Below are 8,068 nucleotides of genomic sequence, written 5' to 3'. Positions count from 1 at the left end.
CCCACAATGCAGTCCAGATCCCTGAGACTCAGCGTGTGCCATCATCCGTAGCCCTATCACTCAGTGACCGTTTCCTCTGCTACCTCAAATTTGGCAGCTGGGATCTTGGTCTCAGAATCAACTGAGGGGATATTTTGCGCTGGTTTTGGAGTCCTGTCAGCCAAACATCTGATGTGCACTCTTGTAAATCTCAGCACATCACCTTCTATCCCATGTCTCCTGTCCGCTTGATAGTGTGCGTCCAATTAAACACAGTTTCACCCTTGTTGCTCCATCATCAGGGGTCAGACCCTGCACTGGATTCCATTCCCTGCTTTGCCTTCTCCTGCTTCCAGGTGTCCTGAGGCCTCATCCTGTCTTTGGAAGTAACAGACCTCTCTTCCGCATGTGTCCTGTGGCTAAGGCTGGGTGAGTGGATGTTTCCATTGCTCTGTTCATGGGAGCGAGTGAGTGCAGATTGCACTTCTTGTCTGCCAACTGGGCATCGATGAATCAACACTATCCAGATACATTTCACAGAAATGTGATATTTGATTAGCTCTTTGTCTCTATAAATCCGTGGTGGGAGGGATTGTCCGAATACACCTGTTTTGACATTGTGTTGATATCTCATTTGCAGTCTTTAAGAAGTTTAAAAGAATTCATTTACATGTTTTCGGAGTTATATGAAAATGAAGTTATTTTTTGAAAGACATTCAATCGACCTAGAAGCCAGACTTGTCAATTTTGGTAACATTTTGTCAGCTCGAAGGAAAACCTAGACAGATAGAATGCAAATTAGCAGTTCAAACTGTTAAAGGGGTCATGTCAACTCTTTACTGTTGAAGCCTCCGAAACCAACAGGAACCATGAAATAACTATTGGAAACTTGAAATAACCCCCAACCTTGGATACACTTGTGCATGTGGTGCCCTTTACTCCCAATGACACCTACTGGCCAATGTTGGCATTTCAAGGGGTAACATCACTCTCTAGGAAAATACAAGAGGAAAGAAACCAAATATATACATTTAGGTTTGAATCCAAAAGGACCTAGAGGCATTAGAGCTAGGAGAACCCTGCTGCAGTTATGCTAGTCTATTGAGAACCAGGTGTTCTTCCATCAGTGATGAGAACACTCAATCATCCGATCATGTTGGGTAAAGCCATTTAACGCAACCAAGTCTGCACCCCCATGATATAGTGCCCCCGGGGGCTTGACTCAAGTGAAAGACGATCCACATAAGCTGTGTCTTTAATATCATTGGTGACTTTTACACTACAGTTCTCTTTCTGACTTGTACTATTTACCTATACTGTCTTGAAAAACTGAGGCCTAATACAGATTCAAGTTCAGTCAAAGATTCCCCTCACTTACCACAGTCCCTTCACCCCAGGGAAGACATAAACACAACATTTGCTGAATCTAGCGGAAGGCCATCGTTTCTAGGTGTGAGCTAAGTATTCAATACCTATCTATTTCAGCCAAGATTATTAGACCTTTAAGGAGTTCACTGCTGTTCACAGAGTGTGAAGCTGGAGGAACTCTGATTCTAGGAGGGGCTTGTTTTACTCGTAATGGCTTCATTGCAGCTTAGCTACTGATCCTTCAAAATGGATGCCTGTGTGGAGGGGAGGGAAGGCAAGTGCTTGCTAGCTAGGCCCAAACCTGGGAAAGGCTTACCTGGGCTTGGTGAATTCTGGTCTGAATGGCTTGGGAAGGCCCCTTGGGAAGTGTGGATTCCCATGACCTCTTCCAAGAACAGGAGCGTTTTGATCATCTCTGCCATATCTTCTCTTGCAGACGTCAGGGACCTTGGACCCGTTCTTGGAGAAGAGAATTGAGGAACTTCCTCAAGTCCACGTTGGCACTCCGTATGTTTCTGCCAGTATCAGCAAGGTTCAATATGTCTCATGAATGTCTTTTGAGCCTGGTATCCTCTACAGCTGTCTCCACGCCAGTATTCTCCATTGTAGCAGAACATCTCTCATCCATGTGTTCGCATCTCTCCTCAATCCGTTCAGCCAGCTTTTCGGGCAGCTTCTCTTCGTTTCTCACCTAAAGTCGACTTCACCAGGACTGGGCAAGTCTGAAAGTACCTCGGAGCCTCACCAGTAAGCTGATGACAGGCATTTCTTCCACTGTCTGCACTTTCAGGTTCTGGAAACTGACCTGTGAACTCAGGTCTTTGGGCAGCAGTAGTATCTCGAATTTACACAGCTTCCCGGACCAAACACACAAGCCAAGCTCCACAGAGGGCGGCAGCCCCTCCATCACACTGATCCACGCACGGAACCCTGCCCGGTTACCTAGGATCCAAAAGCCACAAGAAGCCAAGCGGTACACACCAACATTCCACCTGGAATCCAACCGCTAACTGCCATCCCCAATGGCTGCTGCATCTTGTCAGTGTTGGGGGAGGGGCTGCATCCGACGAGAGGTTCCTAAGGTAAATGTGATTCTACCCACTTGAGTCCCATGGGCCTTTCTTCTTCCCTCTTTCCTTTTGTTCAGATCTCTATGCACAGTACCAATGGAGGGAATTGTGTCCCTTTTCAGTTGATGGTTTCACACGTTTAAACTTTCTAACCGTTCACAGTACACAGAGACCCACTAAAGGAGACTTATGTTCCTATATTATCCGTACACCCGGAATACATATGCGTCGCCTGATTTCTGCTGAAACACCCGCACTCTCAGGACATGGATCCATTGGTTTCATGGGGGCTGAAATTCCAAGAAATGAAACCAACCACAATGTGCACTTTACTGTCGGTCTCTTTTGCTCTTAGTACACTTTGGCAGAGATACTTGCCTTTGTTATAGGCTTCTTACATTTCTTCTCTACGTAGCGTAGAATATGGCATTCCTTCATCCTGTTGGAAGACATACAAGTCTACATCACGGACTAGGAATCCATTTGATTCCTAATCGGCATTAGTGTTAGGTCATGATATGCTCTTATGAATCAAAATTTACGAATATGATTGCACGCCTTTGATTTCCGAATACAAGTGTGCTGAATACATGCAAGCCCCGATACTGGGTCGATGCATGCTGAATGATCCTTGACATCACCTTGAGTAATTCTTTTGAATAATCATATTTCCCTTGGTAAATGTCAACCAACCGTACCATTTTGGTGCTTGTTTGTTGGTTTGATTCTTTGTTGGTCGGCTTCTAGCTTGTTTTGCAAACATGTCAGGCCATGCATTGCGGGGAGCCGCTCGTGACGGAGGGCTGCCGAGCACAAAACTTGGGCGTAAAACCCCAAAGTGCAGGGCGCCAGGCTCTGAAATTGAGGCTGCCGAGCACAAATGTTGGGCCTAAACTCCCACAGTGCGGGGCGCACGGCTGAAAGGTCAATTGAGTTAGAACAATCTCTGTCCCACCACCTCTTTTACTAAAGAATGCACCAGGTGCGCTAATGCCTGAGGAAACATCTTTGAGCTATTTAGTCACAAAAGACCTTCGGAGGGAGAGATAAAATTGGCACACAAATCAGTGATCCTTTTAGAGAACAATCACCTGAGTTGAATGTATCACCTGAGTTGAATGTATACGAGTCACGAGGTTAGGCTTTATTGCCTACTTGCAGGAATGTATGAGCTAATGGGTTAAAATCATATAAAAGAACCACCTGAAATAAACTCGAGGTCCACTCTTGACCTAGTGTCTTGCGGGCTAGAGTGAGACCCTCTCAACCCCAACTTTTCTTGTCTTGCTGTCTTTCTGTTACGTCTTTCCTTTTCTCAGTCCTGCAGCACAGGTTTCTGGACCTGATCGATTGTCGGCTGGCTCCGACAATGCATCTCTCCTTTAGCTTCAAACAGAGAGTCAAATAAGTTGATTCACTTAAGAGAGTGCTTCCAATCACCTATGATTTCCTGCTTCCCTCTCCCATCTTTGGGGTTTTGATGTCCTCCTAGCCTCCTTCTTGTTTCTTCTTTGCCACTCATGATCTTCTTGCATTTCCAATAATGGTTTCTTCTTTCCAATTCATCTTGCTGCTTTTCTATTCAGGGTAGATTTCTCAACCATTCTTGTAGGATAAGTTTTGAACTGCTGAATTCTTTTGAGATTTGCCGGTTTGTGGAATTCTCTAGCTCTGCCATTATTAGAAATGGCGGTCATGTGGCATAGGCTACCCTAGGTGGCAGCATTTGGCCATTCAGGATATGGTCTGTGTCCTGGCACTCCTCCCTGTCCTGCAATATTGCTGCTGAGATATCTGCTGAAACCCCTCTGGAGGTTCCCTTGTGAGTATGTTGTTTCCTCCAGGTGCATTTTAAATCCCTGGGATATTCGTGAGCTTTGATGATTTGCATCATACAGCTACTGGTAGGTTTATTGGGATTCCACCTCCTTTGGATGGTGTGTAATTCCTGAATTCGCATAGATGATTCTTTCTTGGCTTTCAGCAAGTTTCAGTCTCATTTTTCTACAGATATATTTTCAGACATTTTTTGTTTCTTTATCTCTTGCTTTTCCATCTGGGACTCTTATGAATTCTAGTCTTTCATGCCCTGTCTTAACCCAGGGTTCAACAGCAATGTTTACATTGCTTTGCACTTGCTTTCCTATGTCTGCTTCTGACCGAGGTTTTTCTGATCCCATGTCTTCACAGTCATTCACGCGTCCCTCTGCATTATCTAGTCTGCTTACGACTAAATTTTAGCCCTGATATTATCACATCCATTGAGTTTTCTGATATTATTTGGCTCGTCTTTAGACTTTCTCTTCCCCTTTTCCGGTATTCTGCCTTTTGTGCTTCTGAGACCCTGTTGTACTTCAGTGTTTCCTGACCTCCATTTTCAAATCTGGTTCTGTTTAGCATTTTACATTCTAGATGTTTGAATGCTTATCTTTTGGGCCTTCAATATCTTTGGAACTGAAAATAGTACTTCCTGTTTCTTTTACTGTACTTCTTCATCTCTAATGATCAGATAATATCAGGTATTAAATGTAGACTTCTAGGGCTTGGTTAAGTGAAAATTTTAGACTCTTGGCTCTACGTAATTTAAAGTGATTTCTATGAGGACAATTTCTCCTAGACATTGATGCAATATTCTATTCCTGTGTGTGTTGTCTGGCATATCTCCAATTGCTGGTGTTGCATTTGTTGTGATGAACAACCCATCCTATTTCGATTAGCAAAACTTCATTTTGATTACGCTTATCTCACAATTCTAAAAGTGCGCAGGACACTTCCTCTTGTGGAAATGAAGCTTCTAAAGGTTCTGAGCTCTGCATTCTGCTCTATGTCATTTTGGAGTGTTTCCAAAACAGCAAACTGAGAGTGCGCTTGTGCTTTGTAGTGCCACTGGAATATCCCAATGAAATCAGTTCTTCCCAGAGCTTCTCTGTCTACTGAAAATGCAGTGGAAGAACATCCATGGATGTCACACATCAGGGCCTGCTGGAATGATCCCGCAGACCGACATTGGTGTCCTCGATGCCGTACCGTGCCGGTGCCATCCAAAATGTAGCATCCGCATTTGGGAGATAGTGCTGAAAGAAATGCTTCCTCTTCTCACGCTGTGGAGTTGGACCACTCTTCCTTGTCCTCTCATCCTTGTGGCACGGGTGCACGAAGGCAACCACAGAGCTGTTGCATATCCTGTGCCTCAAACCAAACCATAATCCCAGCCCAGATTATGAATGAGGCTGATCCAAAGTCTTTTCATTCTGATTTCAAACCCAAGGCCCCCTAGATCCCTCAGAGCAGATGAACGATCGCTCTGATTCAGCCCCACACATGCTCTATTGGCAAAATGCCCAATTGGTCCCTGGTCCTGCAGATGTACTGGGTGTGGCCATGGGACATATCGGTAATCTCAACCGCGTGACAAGTGTGGTTGATTTATCATTCGTACACTGTTTGGTTTGCTCTCTTGATTCGACCCACCAAATCCCACAACGCACTCCAGATCGCTGAGACTCAGCGTTTGCCATCATCCGTAGCCCTATCAAGCACTGACCGTTGCCCCTGCTAACTCAAATTTGGCATCACGGATCTTGGTCTCAGAATCAACTGTGGGGATATTTTGTGCTGGTTTCTTTGAGGTCTGTCAGCCAAGCATCTGCTGGGCACTCTTATAAATCTCAGCACATCACCTTCTATCCCATGTCTCCTGTCCACTTGAGAGTGTGCGTCCAAGTTTAACACAGTTCACCCTTGGTGCTCCATCACCAGGGGTCCGACCCTGCACTGGTTTCCATTCCCTGCTTTGCCTTCTCCTGCTTCCAGGTGTCCTGAGGCCTCATCCTGTCTTTGGAAGTAACAGACCTCTCTTCGGCATGTGTCCTGTGCCAAGGGCTGTGTGAGTGGATGTTTCCATTGCTCTGTTCATGGGAGCGAGTGAGTGCAGGTTGCACTTCTTCTCTGCCAACTGGGCATCAATGAATCAACACTACCCAGATACATTTCACAGAAATGTGATATTTGATTAGCTCTTTGTTTCTATACAGCCGTGGTGGGAGGGATTGTCCGAAGACACCTGTTTTGACATTGTTTTGATATCTCATTTGCAGACTTTAAGTAGTTTAACAGAATACATTCACATGTTTTGAGGTTATACGAAAATGAAGTTATTTTTTGAAACACACTAAATCGACCTAGAAGCCAGACTTGTCAATTTTGGTAACATTTTGTCAGCTCGACGGAAAACCTAGACAGATAGAATGCAAATTGGCATTCCAAACTGTTAAAGGGTTCATGTTGGCTCTTTACGGTTGAAGCCTCCGAAACCAACAGGAACCATGAAATAACTATTGGAAACTTGAAATAACCCCCAAACTTGGATACACTTGTGCATTGGTGCCCTTTACTCCCAATGACACCTACTGGCCAATATTGGCATTTCAAGGGGTAACATCCCTCTCTAGGAAAATACAAGAGGAAAGAAACCAAATATATACATTTAGGTTTGAATCCAAAAGCACCTAGAGGCATTCTAGCTAGGAGAACCCTGCTGCAATTATGCTAGTCTATGGAGAACCAGGTGTTCTTCTATCAGTGATGAGAACGCTTAATCATCCGATCATGTTGGGTAAAGCCATTTAACGCAACCAAGTCTGCACCCGCATGATATAGTGCCCACGGGGGCTTGACTCAAGTGAAAGACGATCCACATAAGCTGTGTCTTTTATATCATTGGCGACTTTTACAGTACAGTTCTCTTTCTGACTTGTACTATTTACCTATACTGTCTTGAAAAATTGAGGCCTAATACAGATTCAAGTTCAGTCAGATTCCCCTCTCTTACCACACTCCCTTCACCCCAGGGAAGACATAAACACAACATTTGCTGAATCTAGCGGAAGGCCATCGTTTCTAGGTGTGAGCTAAGTATTCAATTCCTATCTATTTCAGCCAAGTTTATTGGACCTTTAAGGAGTTCACTGTTGTTCACAGAGTGTGAAGCTGGAGGAACTCTGATTCTAGGAGGGGCTTGTTTTACTCGTAATGGCTTCATTGCAGCTCAGCTACTGATCCTTCAAAATGGATGCCTGTGTGGAGGGGAGGGAAGGCAAGTGCTTGCTAGCTAGGCCCAAATCTGGGAAAAGGCTTACCTGGGCTTGGTGAATTCTGGTCTGAATGGCTTGGGAAGGCCCCTTGGGACGTGTGGATTCCCATGACCTCTTCCAAGAACAGGAGCGTTTTGATCATCTCTGCCATCTCTTCTCTTGCAGACGTCAGGGACCTTGGACCCGTTCTTGGAGAAGAGAATTGAGGAACTTCCTCAAGTCCACGTTGGCACTCCGTATGTTTCTGCCAGTATCAGCGAGGTTCAATATGTCTCATGAATGTCTTTTGAGCCTGGTATCCTCTACAGCTGTCTCCACGCCAGTATTCTCCATTGTAGCAGAACATCTCTCATCCATGTGTTCGCATCTCTCCTCAATCCGTTCAGCCAGCTTTTCGGCCAGCTTCTCTTCGTGTCTCCCCTAAAGTTGACTTCACCAGGACTGGGCAAGTCTGAAAGTACCTCGGAGCCTCACCAGTAAGCTGATGACAGGCAGATCTTCCACTGTCTGCCCTTTCAGGTTCTGGAAACTGACCTGTGACCTCAGGTCTTTGGGCAG

This window comes from Vicugna pacos, chromosome 30 (assembly GCF_048564905.1).
Source record: "Vicugna pacos chromosome 30, VicPac4, whole genome shotgun sequence".
Lineage (NCBI taxonomy): Eukaryota > Metazoa > Chordata > Mammalia > Artiodactyla > Camelidae > Vicugna > Vicugna pacos.
The sequence above is the reverse complement of the archived record's forward strand: the minus strand, read 5'-3'. Positions refer to the sequence as shown.